This window comes from Rhipicephalus microplus, chromosome 4, assembly GCF_043290135.1.
Source record: "Rhipicephalus microplus isolate Deutch F79 chromosome 4, USDA_Rmic, whole genome shotgun sequence".
In the NCBI taxonomy this organism is placed as follows: domain Eukaryota; kingdom Metazoa; phylum Arthropoda; class Arachnida; order Ixodida; family Ixodidae; genus Rhipicephalus; species Rhipicephalus microplus.
Window position 1 is genome coordinate 227,847,403 of NC_134703.1, and position 14,504 is coordinate 227,861,906.

Below are 14,504 nucleotides of genomic sequence, written 5' to 3' on the forward strand. Positions count from 1 at the left end.
AATTTTTTGGGAGGACCTCATACCGCTTGTCTAGTCAACTGCTGCTAGAAAACAACATAAGCACTATTATGGCTCCGCCCTTCCTCAGCACAACCACTCACTGTGTGTGTCGCCACATTTTTTTTTTGCAGCATGCTGACTCGCGCTCATGAGTACACACTCTCATTTACACTCACAACTACTCACACCCATAAGTATTCACTCACACTCGTGCCTACTCACACTCATGTGTACTCGCTCACATTCATACTCACGCCTGCCCGATCACCCTCATGTGTCCCCAATCACGTTTACACTGATAACTTCTCATACTCTAAGTGCTCACTCTCGTCCACTCACACTCACGGGTACTCACTCTTGTTTATACACATGCTACCCAACTTCATTGATGCTCCTTCATGTTTTGCTCACGTCCACTCACATTCAAGTCACTCACGTTGACTCACACCAATGGGTACTCACTCAGGTTCATACTCATGAGTACTAACACACGAGTCCTCACTCACGTTCACATGCATTTACACTCACGAGTTTTCACTCATATTCACATTCCCTTGCACTCACACTTATGAGTACTCTCCCACGTTCATACTCACAACTGCTCGCGCTAATTAGTTCTCACTCTAATTCACATTCACTTCCACTCACACTCATGAGAGCTCACTCACACTCACCACGTTCAAATGAGTGTGAGTGAATATATTCATGAGTGAATGTGCCATGCTATGGAATGCTTGTTTACGTCACGCCTTGGACAAGTTTTTGTATTGGATGCGTGCGAGGGCCTGTCACCTTGTCGTGCCAACTGTTCCCTTCGTTCTCAACGTCCACGCTTCAATGCATGCTTGGTTGATTTCGGAAGTTTTGGTTTTGCCATTCTTTAGTCACGGTTTTATTGTTCCAATACGATGGGCTACAATAAACATATATATGGCAGAATAAAAGCTCGCTGTTGTAAAGGTTGCCAAAGCAAATGGGAACCGTGCCGCTGCCAAGCACTTCTGCCTTTCTTCAATGTGTGGTTATCGACGCAATCAGTACGTGAAAAAGCAGAAGAGTGCACACTTGCTAGTACACGTTTCCTGCCATTTAAAAAGACTTTTTCACATATGTGCGAGCAATTACGTCTTTCGGTATCGCCTCTCATGGCACCTAGTTTCTTCTAGCATTTTCAAGAATAATTTGAAGAAAATAGGGTATTCAAACGCACTGGACTGAACTGAGGACAATGCACTTTGGAGGGCGGTGACGGCATCCAGGATAATAATTCACATTTAGACCTGTCTCTCAGCAATTCTGACTAGACCACTGTTGACCAGATCTTACTGGATAAAGTACGTGCTAATTCTGTACCCAACTGAAATGGTCTATTGACGAGTTGAGAATGCTTTGCGCATCTTTTTACGAGCTCCCATAATACGAGTGATGCAGTCACATATCAAGGGAGATTGTTTGCTGATTGCAGGCTTTGTCTGCACAGCTGAAGGCAAAATATGTCGCTTTCAAATGAAGTTTCTGTAAGCCCTAACAATATTGATATATTCAAGGTGCAGCGGCAAAAAATATCAGAAAAGCGTGCAGAACACCACGACGTACTAAATAAATCTAATGGCTTTTGTTTATTAAAAATAAATTGGAGGCGCAGATATAGTACGGCGTTTACAGCATGGTGCTTACGGCGTTAAAAAGTCGTGAAGTGATTCAGTTGCCCCTTCATAGGTGCACAGCGTGTGCCTATTACAAGACTGGGTTCTCGCCTTCTTGTTCGTTAAAATGTATGGAATTCATAGAAAAAGCACCTAACGGCAGTGTGAGGATAAAATAGCACAAAGCATGCACATTCAAATTTTCGCACAATTCAAATTCAAAAGTTTCAATTGCTCGTTCATTATAGATAACGCTCATCAAGTTTAGTTGCTATCTGCGCCACAGAACTAATTTTTTCCCGAGATTGTGGCATGTGTTTTCTGGTGAACTTATTTTGAAGAGGCAGCTTCTACGCAGGCAAAGAGGTGGAACACGAAGTCAATGCTCATGTACATTTTTATGCCTTTTATCTACAAAACACTCTCTGTGGGAACTGAACTATAAAGGACAAAAAAAAAAATTTACGAAGGCTTATGTCTTGCCTTGGCGAATGTAGCGTTGCTGGAAAATTGAAACTGAAGCACGAATTGGCAAACGCTAACCTCGTAAAAAATGTTTATTCATCATCGCATTATTGACAAATTGTAAAGGCGCTGCTTTCGCATTCATTCTGAAGAGTGCAGGGACCTTTATCTGAATGATCATATTGCCACTGCTGAGGGAGTCAAAACACTCTTGCCGGTAACTCGCTTAGTGGGTCAAATGACACACAATGAGTTGGCAAGTGACTTTGTAACTATTTAAAGCTACTCAAATGACTCATGTGCTAATTTTGCACAACTACCACTAAAATAGTGAAGTATTCTTCTTGAGCAAATCTGACAACACTTGCCGCTGTGCCCAATCACTGCATAAAGAGCAGAAGTTAAATTCTAGCATTACTTTGACAAAACTCATCCAAATAACTTGCCAAGTTATTTGGCAGAGTAGAATAATTGTGTGAATGAGCGAAAAGCAAAAAGATTATCTGTGATTTTGAATTAAGGAGTTAAGGTTGGCCTCGCTTTCATACATGTGTGTGAACACTGCCGAACAAAAAATTGGTTCCAAATCTGCATGTTACACCGCAAATGTCGTCAAAATACGATAGTCTTGCGTCTGGAGAGAGAGAGCAAAACGTTTATTTGATGTTCTGTGCAAGAAAATCGGTGAATGGTATTCTGGAGGCGCTGTGTTAGAGTGCCTCGAGCGTGTAGCGGAGGCGAACAAGTGCATCGAGGCACGTTAGACACATGTGCCATCTGGCTGTCATCTTTGAAAATGAAGGCGTGCAGCCCGCGGAGAAAGATGCGCGCCAGTCTTGGAGGTGATAAGGTGTAGAACGCAAAACGACGGGCAGGTGCCACCACCGCGACATTGTAGCAAAGCGTAGGAAACACCTTTTTGAGCATCGCGTTTCACTGTCAGTGCAGCGTGATAAACATTACATTCCTTAGAGTTACTTGTGTGTGTGCCTCTTCTAGTATAAAGGCAGACATACAAAACAACGAAGTGTTGTTGTGGAGCCTCAGATATGCACAATAATAGCTTTTTAATTGACAATTGCACAACTGTGAACGCTAAACCTTGAGCAATATTAGTGGGCGCAGCGGATAGGGTTGGCCGTTTTTATGCTGTTTGAGGTATCGTTAGGGCATACAAACAGACAAATGTACAGACAGACAGACAGACAGACCAAAATTTTTCCATCGAAGGTATTCGTATGTTTGCAGACGATTGCGTAATATACCGTACTATTACTAACACATCAGCCCAAGTTGCATTGCAAGATGACATTAACTACCCTATGTGCTTAACTGGTGCAATCATTGGCTAATGACACTAAACCCTAATAAATGCAAGTCCCTCTCGTTTCACTATCGGCGCAGCCCCCTCACCTATTCTTATCAAATCGATAAAGTTGCATTGGAAAATGTCATCACTTACAAGTACTTATGAGTCACTTTGAGTAACGATTCATCATGGCACGTCCATATTACCAATATCATATCATCAGCTAACAGATCGCTTGGATTCTTAAAGCGGCACTTAAGTCATGCTCCCCCTCCTGTAAAACTGCAAGTTTATAAATCTTTGATTCACACCCAACTTGAATACGCGTCGCCTATCTGGAGCCCTCATCAAGCGTACTTAACTGAAGCACTAGAATCACTCCAGAGTCTAGCAGCTGGATTCATTCATTCCTCGTATTCGTATAATGTGAGTGTTTCATCTCTTAAACGAGAATCTAATCTTTCAAACCTTAACATTTGTCGCTTTGTTCCACAAGCTCTATCACAGTCAGCTCGGCCACCAGTCCTATATCTTGCCTCCTGCCCGCACATCTCACCGCACCACTCATTCCTTTCACGTCGGCTGGCCACGTGCCCGTACCACGGCATTTTCCTCCTCCTTCTTTTTTCGTGCAGCTTCCGACTGGAATGGTCTTTTCACTGATCTCGCCACCATAATGTGCCACTCAACATTTACACAAAATGTTACTCGTTTCTTTTCAATTTGAATACATTACATTGTTCCTTTTCGTGCCACTGGTCCTCGCTTTGTCTTCTCATTTTGTGTTACGTCTGATAATATCTATACTGATCCTGTACATGTATTATTTTATTTCTGTATTGGTTACCACTGTTCATACTTATATCCATCCTGCATATGTATTACATTTGTTGTATGTTTCGAACCCCTTTTGTAATACCCCCTTTAGGGGGTCTTTAAGGTAATAAAGTGAAAGTGAAGTGAAAGACTATCGTCTTTAAAAGTGCGACTGTTATGTGCATTGTGTGACGTGCTGCGAAAGAAACGGCAGAAATCAGCATGAACTTTCTGATGCTGTGATCCGATGTCGCGAATCTGGCATTGGCGGTGCCGTGAACACCCCCACTGTGCATGCTCGCTTCTCATGCCTGTAGTGTAGAGGTTGCTACAATTGTGTCAGAGAGTGGCACTCCCTCGTAGCTGTAATGCATTCATGCAATGCTGAATATAGGGGAGTTGTTGTTTGGGTTCAGTGTAAACTGGTCAACCTACCACGGGACGCTCGTGCAATGACGGTCTCCGGTACCACTAGAAGGTGTCAGAAGTGAAATCGAGCACTGACGTCACACTTACCCATCGTCCGTGCCATGAACCAGTTAGAGCGAAGTGGATGGGCATCAACCTTCAGACAACAGAGCGGTTCGACTTTGCCAACGCTGAGACCTGGTGGACATGGAAAAGCAGCTTCGAGGACTACGCAGCCATTTCGGGTCTCAAGAATGCACCGGAGGAAACACAGGCATGCTCGCTCTTACGCTGCATGAGCCCTGAAGTGCGTCCACTCCTCGCTAAGTTTTCGTTTGATGGAGCGTCCCTCACAACCTACAACACCGTGGCAGACCGTTTCACAGAGCATTTAGTGCATACAAGCAATGAACTTTACGAGTCATCTCGTTTTCACAGATGCGTACAGCCGCCAGGCGAGAGCATTGACCGATACTATGAAGAGTTATGCAGGATGGTAATCGCTGCACCTACCCTTCAGTGCAAATAGAAGAAAGGTTAGTATGCGACAGATTCGTAATCGGCTTGCGTGAGTCGCGTCTTTCAGACCAGCTCTTCCGAAACGCTAAACTCACTCTGAAGGGTGCTTGGGTGTAAGCGAACCAGGCGGAAGACGCAGAAAATGAAAACAGGCATTCGCAAGCTGGCAGAAGTTGCAACTTTGCAAATGAATGCTACAAAAAGGAAGAAGTCTGATCGACACTACCAGAACACGAAGCCTTCTTTCCCCATCACAATGTAGAGATGCCAACCTGCGGATTGTGTGGCCGCGCGTTGTATCTTCGAACGCCATGACTAGCCCGCATCTCGCTCTGCAACTTTTGTAAAAAGGGGCACTTCGCAGATATTTGTCGCTTGCAGGAATTGAAACAACAAGTCGGCTCCATTCACTTGAGTACTGAAACTGTGAGGCTTGAGCTCAACAATCTCGAGAAAAAGACGGAGTGAGACGGAGTGAAAAGACGGAGTGAACAGTCCAACTTCATGGTGTTCCAGACTGGTGGTGGTTCCTAAAGCGTCGGGAGATAATTGCCTTTGTGTTGACTTAACCTGGCTAAATCAAGTGATACTTCAAGAACACCACATTCTCCCAACACTTGAACTCAAGTCTTCGGTCTTATCGGAGACACAATGGTCTGTTACGAGCTAAACGCCACAGCGAAACTCCTTTTCAGTCAGTTTCTTCGTAGTGCACGTAAAAACAGGAAGAAATGAAGGCACATATAGACAGCCTGTCTATATGTGCCATCATTTCTTTTTGTTTTTTATGCTCGCTATAAGGAAACTTACTGAAAACGAGCTACCAACAAGCCCGCATCGCATCTTTGGTGAACTTCATAAATACCTTTGGTCAATGCTGGTTCGGCCACCTTCTATTTGGCATCGCCTCAGCACTTGAGTACTTTCAAAAGCGGATGGCCAGAATTCTTGAAGGACGGGGAGGACTGGCAAATACGATCGACCATATACTTGTTATCAGAAACACTCAAGAGGAACATGATGCCCAACTGAACCAGGTTCTATCCCATCTTGCCAAGGCTGGGGTCACACTAAATGATAACAAATGCTTATTCGTCGTGTTGAAGGTGTCGTTCTTTGGAGTAATAGTGTCTGCACAAGGCAGCAGGCTGCACGCAGCCAAAGTTGCAGCCTTCAAGACCATGGAAGCTCCAAAAGACGTTGAAGCTGTCAGGCGTCTTCTCGAAATGATCAATCATCTAGCCAGGTTCTTGCCATACATCTCTGAAATAACGCTCCAATCAGAGCCCTCCTCAACAAGGCTTCAACTTGGACTCGGCAGCATGAACAAGATGCAGAATTTGTCATAGTGAAGGAGATAAATCCAATAGATGTATGGCCAAGTACAATCCGTTGTATGCCACCACTGTCTCAGCTGATGCTTGTTCGTTCGCACTTGGGGCAGTCCTGATTCAGACGTAGCCATCAGGAGAGCACCGTCCTGTCGCTTTTGCTTTGAGAGCAATGACAAAGACGGAGCAGAGATATAGCCAAACTACGTAAATGGAAGCATTAGCTATAACCTGGGCTCTCTGGAGGTTCGACGAATTAGTGCGTGGCATCCCACTCGAAATTGAGACAGACCATTCACCCCTCTTCAGTAAGTTTCTTTGTAGCACACGTAAATAACAGGAAGAAATGAGGGCACATGCCTGTTGTTTACGTGCGCTACAAGAAAACTTACTGAAGATGAACTACCAACAAGCTCGCATAGCAACTCTCGTGCACCTACCCCTCTTCTCTCCTTTTTGGTAAGATGGAGCTCAATATGTTGCCTCCAAAAATACAAAGGCTGTAGATCAAAGCAATGCCTTACTAATTTAAGGTAATTCATGTGCCTTGTGAGCTTTTGGCTACAGCAGATACTCTCTCTCACATAAACAACCCGAATGAATCTCCTATGAATGATGTGCAGCTCATATTCTGGCTCGCACACCCTTTGATGTGATAGGACTTGCAGAAACAGTGGCTGCTAAATTTGAAGTTTTGACCCTAAATGTGCAAGAGGTGCATTGAGCACAAACTTCGAATCACGAATGCTCTACATTGATCTCCTTCTGTCAGTGGGGGTGGCCTCGGAAAAACAAGCTGCCGTTGCACATCTCCAAGTATTCCTCGATGATCGATCAACTTTCAGTTTGCGACGGCATGCTGCTCAAAGGTACCTTGTTTGGTGATCCCATTGTCACTTCGGTCTCAACTTTTGGCACTTTTTTACGATGGACATAAAGGCTGTATGTAACAAAAGCAAAGCCTTGGCGCGAGATTCGATATAGTGGCCCAGAATCTCCATCGACATTACCTTTCTGGTTACACTGCGAGACTTACCCTCTCACACGAGTTACATTCGCTGAGGCACTACCGAACCTCTCCCAGATCGTCCATGGCGGCTTTCCGGTATGGACCTGTTTCACTTCTGTAGACAAACTTTCCTCCTGGTAGTAGTTGATTGCTACTCAAGGTACCCAAAGTGATAACTTTGAAGAGTATGTTCTAAAGAACATATTTGCCCACCATGGGATACTAAAATTCGGTCTGACAATGGCCGTCACTCTTGTCATGAGATTTTGCAACCTTCACTTCCTCGTATGGCTTTGTCCATACGACAAGCAGTTCCCACTACGCCCAGATAAATGGAAAAGTAGAGAGAATAACCAGAACAGACAAAAACCTCTTCACCAAGGCAAAGAACCTTTACATGGCTCTCCTGTGCTACCCAGGCATAGCCCGGCTCAGCTTCTGATGGGTCATTGGCTAAAGACCAAAGTCCCCAAGAAGGAAGAATTGCTGCATCCAAACGTGCCATCGAAAGGCACAGTAGCATTGAGAAATGCATCATACCAAATAAAACAGGAAAAGAGCTACAATCAGCGTCATAGGCCAGATATCAAATATAGCTTCCTGTAGGACAAGTCTGGGTACGGACAGAAAACGTGAAGGGAACAGTGTTAGGCCCATCACGGAAACCCAGGAGCTACATAATAGACAAGACAAGGCGGTATTTTGCAGTGCAACAAATGTCACTGAGTTCCCTTCATTCCAGCGATAGTGTCAGATTTGAATGTCTGCAACATGCTCTTGCGCACTAACACTGACTGACATATCTTCAGCTTCGCTCACGCATTTTTCACTGACTAGTGTGTGCTCTTCAGTCCTTATTGCACTAAAAGTCACAAAATGACTGTTTATAACAAAGCTGTCAGTGCTGTGCCGACTCGCAGACGGTAAATTAACCGCACACTTTCAATATCACTCAAAGTGAGTGCACCTCTTGCCATATCTGCACAGTTTCCAGGCTCCCGTGGTGATTTAACACACTTTCAAAGATTTTTCTTCAACCATCCGCCCTCGATCTAGAATTTTTTTTTGCGGCTTCGAAGGTACCACGGCAGGTTAAGAAAAACTTGAGGCACAGTTCCTCATAGAAGCGTTTTTGACATTTTTTTCTTCAATGCGGCTGTAACTTTTCAAGGTGTCCTCGAAATGAAAAGGCACATCGCAAGCTCGCAATTTATCCAACGCAACAGCTTTTGTCAAAACGGAAGAATAGTGCGATACCGTGCTGGTTGGAGAGTCGGATCACGTGGAGGCCAGAAGGGGCATTTGGTAGTGTTATAGCTGCTTGTGCAAGGAGGCACACAACAAGACGGCAGCAGACGAATAAACATGCAGGCTACATAGAACACAACACCACGTAAAACGTCTTCAGTCTGTGTGCTGCAATATGAGGACACAGTGCAACCAAACACACACTCTATCTGGCGGGAGTTGCTGGACTGGCTAAAGCCTTTTGCGACCACAGCACCACTTCCAGCCACCGCTTGCGGTGGCGTCACGCAACACCGCCGAGTTTCCAAACTGAACAGGTTTTATGAAGTTGGTCGCGAGTACGTGGCCATGGCACACGTTTTGAAAGTTTTTTTGGCGACACCGCAGTCCCCTTTACCATTCTAAAGTGATTCTTGACGCAGACCATGCGAAAGTGTGTCACAGTTTTGCATGCTGGCATGGTTGAAAGCTGTGCACACTAGGTGGCGATAGTTGCACCCGACGACTTCTCGTTTTTCAAGCTCTCTCGAACAGAGACTGGTCAATAATGATGGGCCTGTAATTAAATATCTGCTGCATGCTACAGCAAACGATGTGTGGTGTTATGACTAACAGGCCCCGAGAAATACATAGCAGCAAAAAAACACAAGGCCAAAGTTTTTGTGTCAATACCCCTTTAAAGCAACAGTCATCAAAAGCTCGTTCCACAGAAATTCTAGCATAAGTGTCGGCGTCAGCACGGGCATCGTTGGTTGTGAGCGAAGAATCACTATCTTACACATGACCGAATAATCATCAAAGATAAAAGTAAAAAAATAATAAAAATTCCAGGTCTGAGTAAGTATCAAAGCAGAGCAAACTTTAATGGCAAGCAGGTGTAAGCCTCTGATAGGAAATACAGTTAAAATAACTTCCTGTGCTTGAAAATACAGCAAAATTACCGTTCACACATCACGAATACATGCGTTCTGTATACAGGCTCTACAATACAACATGTAATATCGCATAGTACAATTGTACATTGTCATTGGATGTTAGAACATATAATTGTGATAATGATTTTGTGGTTTAAAGATAGGCAGCTATTACAAAAAGCACATATGTTAGTGCGTGGATTGCCCGAAGACCACGTAGTAGATGCATAGCAAGCTGGAAAAGACTTCACGTACATCATTACTCGTGGTTCAAAGCATGTTACCCATTACACAGAACGCAGCCATATTCGAAAGCTTCACTGACACAAGCCACTTTCATGTTTATCGATTATATTGCAGTAATTCATAATTTAAACTTCTTGAGTACCATCATGCAATTAAAAGTATACACTAAGGGATTGAAGTACACACTACGGACAGGACATCACTATCGTGTCTAGCTCTTAAAGGCATAACTTAAAAGAACCGACAACTGCCCAGAATAATAAATAAGATGACCGCTTGAATGGAAAGATTGTCTCTTATATTGACTCAAATCAACCCTGTTTTTCTAGTAAAAAGTGGAATTATATTTTATTTTTTGATTAAAGATAACAAAAATACCTGTGGTGCCACCTGATGGCAGAACTTCGATAATCTAATGTGCCCTGTCATGTCCCCATAAAAAAGTTTACTTGGTCAACAATTCACAAAATATCGTTTGCTTGTGTATAGTAGAAGATATAATACTGCATAAAAATGTACATATAGGGCTGCATTAGTAGTATGGATTAAAGTGACACCTTCTTCACATGATGTAATAATCCCATGCCCATCAGCGCATCTTGAACAACAGTCTGCCTGCTCATGAAAGTGTGCATGCAGTTTCCTGGCCGCTAAGATTTTAAAGCGACATGATTTTTAGGGGCGAAGCTCTTCTTAGTCTAACCTTGTGACTGGTCACATGTAACTGAGAGAACAGACGAGAAAGAAAAGAAGGCAGAAGAAATGAATGACCAATTTTCATATTTCCTAGATGTAGTCGAGAGTTCGACGGAATGCCGTCTGGTCAGGTAAAGGCATTGTTGAAAAAACAGGTCACTGACCAATGTCAAACAAAACAATGACGTTTCGGGACCCGTACAGGTCCCTTGTTCACAAGCCATTTCCTAGATGGCGTTACTGTGCCGCTACTCTTCAATTGGCTGCTGCGCGCGCTTTGCCAGAGTGCTCAGAGAACGAGTGCCTCTCTCAGTCTCCTGGATAGTTGCCGTGCATCATGGTGTATCGTTGGGTGGGCGTGGACAAAGCAGAGCGGCGGGCACGCTGTAGATGCTTGCGCTCGGCTTTCGGCTTTTTTGGCTCGCGTGTCATCGGTGTTACCCGTGCACCGTCTGCATTCTCGAACGCCAACGCACGCATGGACCCACTCACGGACAGATGGGCGGATGGACGCTTCGCTCCACTCCTCATCATTCACTCGGTAGATATGCTGTGATGTTTTTTTTTCTACCTACGATTTTTAAAAAAATATTTATTTATTTCACGATACTGCAGGCCAGCATGGCCCAAGCAGGAGTAGGTTTACAAAATCAAGGAGAACAGTAGAGAAAAATTGATAACAATACTAGATTCACATGCAATATATCACTTTTTCTTTAAAGTGATTAATAAATAAATAAAAGACAGCACTAATATAATATAACAATCTCGCGATAACATAATATAACACAATTACATATAACAGTCTCAGCGATTCAATATTCATCATGGCAGATAATGTTGAATAACTTCATCAAAAATGTCTGCACCTCAAACAAACTCGGGCAGACTATTCCAATCTGAAACACCGTGTGTACTGCTAGTTGGCAGGGTCGTGCATATGTGCAGTAGAGGTGTGCCCCATGACGGTTTCGACCGGCGACGGCATGGGTAGGGTGGCCAGAATAAAGGGTTGTGAAATGAGAGTCGTGTTTTTCTTGCCCGGAGGCACCGCCTCGCGCGATCTCTCTGCTATGCCAAAACATGGCATGATTGTCAGAGGCGCTGCCCGTGAACATGAGGGAGACGCGAGGGTGTAGGCCACTGCGATGAGAGCTTGTCAGCTTCCTTGGCATTCCACGTGGTTATACGTGTACTTTGTGTTAGTGTGCATGGAGAGGAATGCCATCTACGAAAATAAGAAAGCTCGGCAAACATGCTTTGGGTCAGACGCTGCGCTTTGGGGTACAGGACATGCACGCCAAAGGTGTGACTATTCTGTGCGCCAGAATGCTGACAGATTTGCAGTTTGGAATTTTGCCATCTCCAAAGCCGGTGGAGCAACAAATTTTTTTTATTCTTTGGCAAAAATGAAGGAGAAGCGCATGAAAGTACAACGCTCGCACTACAGTACAGGATAAAGCTATATGAAAAATTCGGCCATATAAAAAAAATATATATATTTTGGCTGAAGGCAAATGTAGTGAACCCGAAAAAGTGCTGCAAAAGTTTTCACGCGCATGTATGACAAACATGAGCAGCTAAATTATTAAATGCTCTATAGAGTTTTTAAAAGCTGAACAATCACTTGGGTAAGTGCATTCGTCTGAAAGTTCTATTTTGTTTTTCGGTTTCACTACATTATATTTTCATCAAGTATATATAACAACGCACACCTTGTGCGTACGTACTAATACAGTCGAATCTTGATAATTCGAACTCGAAGGGGCCGGAAAATTAGTTTGAATGAAAAGAAGTTCGAAATAATGAAAGCTAAATAAACGGAGGGCTCTCCATGCAGTGGCGCATGTGCATTGAGCAAACACACGAGGGGGAAGTTTCAGAAGACTTACATTTTTTCCCAAATCACAGGACATCCATTATTAATTGAATTTATCGGTAGCGCACATCTGTACACATTTGCCTTGCAGCAAGACAATCAATTTTGTGCGCAGCTTGCAAAGCATTTCTACTTCGATTTCAGCATTCTCCTGGCAAGATTCAGCATTCTCCTGGCAAGAGAAGTTGCACAGGAAAATGTCCAGCGCCAACACTTTCTAAAGACAACGACAACAACGACTACGTAGCGGAGCCTCCCGCTCTCTGATACGCAGCCCCAGCACGGCCAGCACGTGACGAAAAAGGAGGAGCGTCTTGACGCGGAGAGAAGCAGATTGGCGTTTGAGAGAAAACCAACACTGCACGGCAGCCTTTTCTTTTTTGCTCTCTTCGCGCGCGTCTTTGAAAGGAGAAGGGTTACGTGGCAGGGAATGAAAAGAGGGAAGGGTGGCACCAGCGCTAGAAATCCCCTTCCCCTCCCTCAAAGCGCATAGCTGTGCTCCCGCAAGGGGCAAGGGCTGCAGAAGATAGTGCCTTTTTTCTTTCTTTCAACCACACATTCATTCAACCCAGCGACAGCTTTCTTTTTTTTCTTGCTCTCTGTCTTCGCATGCTGCAATGGAAGGAATGAAGGAGAAGGGTCTTTACATGGCAGGCACAGAAAAGGGAGAAGCGGGACATGGGTGCGTCGCAGATTGGCATTTGAGAGAGAGCAAACATTGCATCGCAGCCTTTTCTTTCCTTTTCATTTCCTTTGCGGGCAGCATTGCAGTGTCGCAGGTGCCACGGCGGGATTAAAAGGGGCACTGAGAGCATTTTCGGAGTGCGGTATGTTCGAAATAATCGTCGCAAGTGCTTGTGCGTTCGAATTACCGGGCGTTTTCGCCCATTGAAATACACATAGCTTTGACGGGACCTCATCGTGAGTTCGAATTGATGAGATTCGACTATAATAAAATATCATGCATTGTGCCCATATGAAGCACTGAAAATAGGTGAAATGTTAGATAACTAGAGAAGTGGATATTTAAGGGCTGCTATGCCCACCGGAGGGACTATACAGCTTGAAGCAGCTGATGTAAAGCAGGCTCGGACACGTTTTGTTGTGCGTGGTGCTTAGTCACTTGTGCACGCTTGCGGCTAGTCTGATAATCAAATCAGGCCAAGCTGCGTCAATGTCGCTGCTCTCTTCTGTGGTCACTCAGCTGGCCCAGTGGGCACTACGCTGTGTATTGCATGATAACTGTCCCACAGTTGCAACATAGCCTTGGGATTTTTAAGAATCTTTATCCCAAAAGAGCTATGTCGGATCCGGCCAGAAGAAAGCTGCATAACAGCCTGGAAATTGCAGCATCTAGGAAGGAACAGTACAGCGAGGTTCCACTCTACTTCATTTATCTTATACACATCGATGTACACACAAACCTCGTTCTAACGAAGTTGCAACGCGCGGCTCTCTCGGCCCCGCGTGGCGTGGCTGCGAGGTCGGGGTGGGAGTTTTGAAAGAGCCGTGCTGAACCAGCGTCAGACTTCGCAGAAAACGATATACTTAACACACTACGATCGGTTTTTTTTAATAGTCTAGTTAATAGACTAATTCAGCTCGTACCCATCTACCGGTCAACTTTACTTCGTTACAACAAGGCTTAAAATGCATGGTTCCTAATGGAGCTTTCAAGGGGAATTTTGTTTACTTCATTTTGTCCAATATTTCGTTATATCCAGCTACGGTACAATGAGGTTCGAGTGTACTTCTTTCGTAATGCTTATCTGCGTAACAGGTACCTGCTGCATAACATCTGCATAACAGGTACCTGCTGCATTATCTGCATAACAGGTTCTTGCTAACAGCTTTGCATGAAACTGATTACTGCATTGTGCGAGATCTACTGTATTTTTTTTATTACATCATTGGTTGGTAATTTGGTGTTAGGTATTGTAAGCGCTAGGACTGATAGCCAACATTTAAGTTCCAAATTTGATTCACTGAGAAGATAGTCAATGATGAGTATTCTGTAT

At 44.2% G+C, this 14,504-nt stretch overlaps 1 protein-coding gene across 32 annotated transcripts in view; it reads left to right on the forward strand.

Annotated features, from left to right (window-relative positions):
* Positions 1-14,504, forward strand: part of lili (LMBR1-like protein lilipod) — a 742,764-nt gene that overhangs the window by 643,307 nt on the left and 84,953 nt on the right. The gene's annotated exons all lie outside the window — the stretch shown is intronic.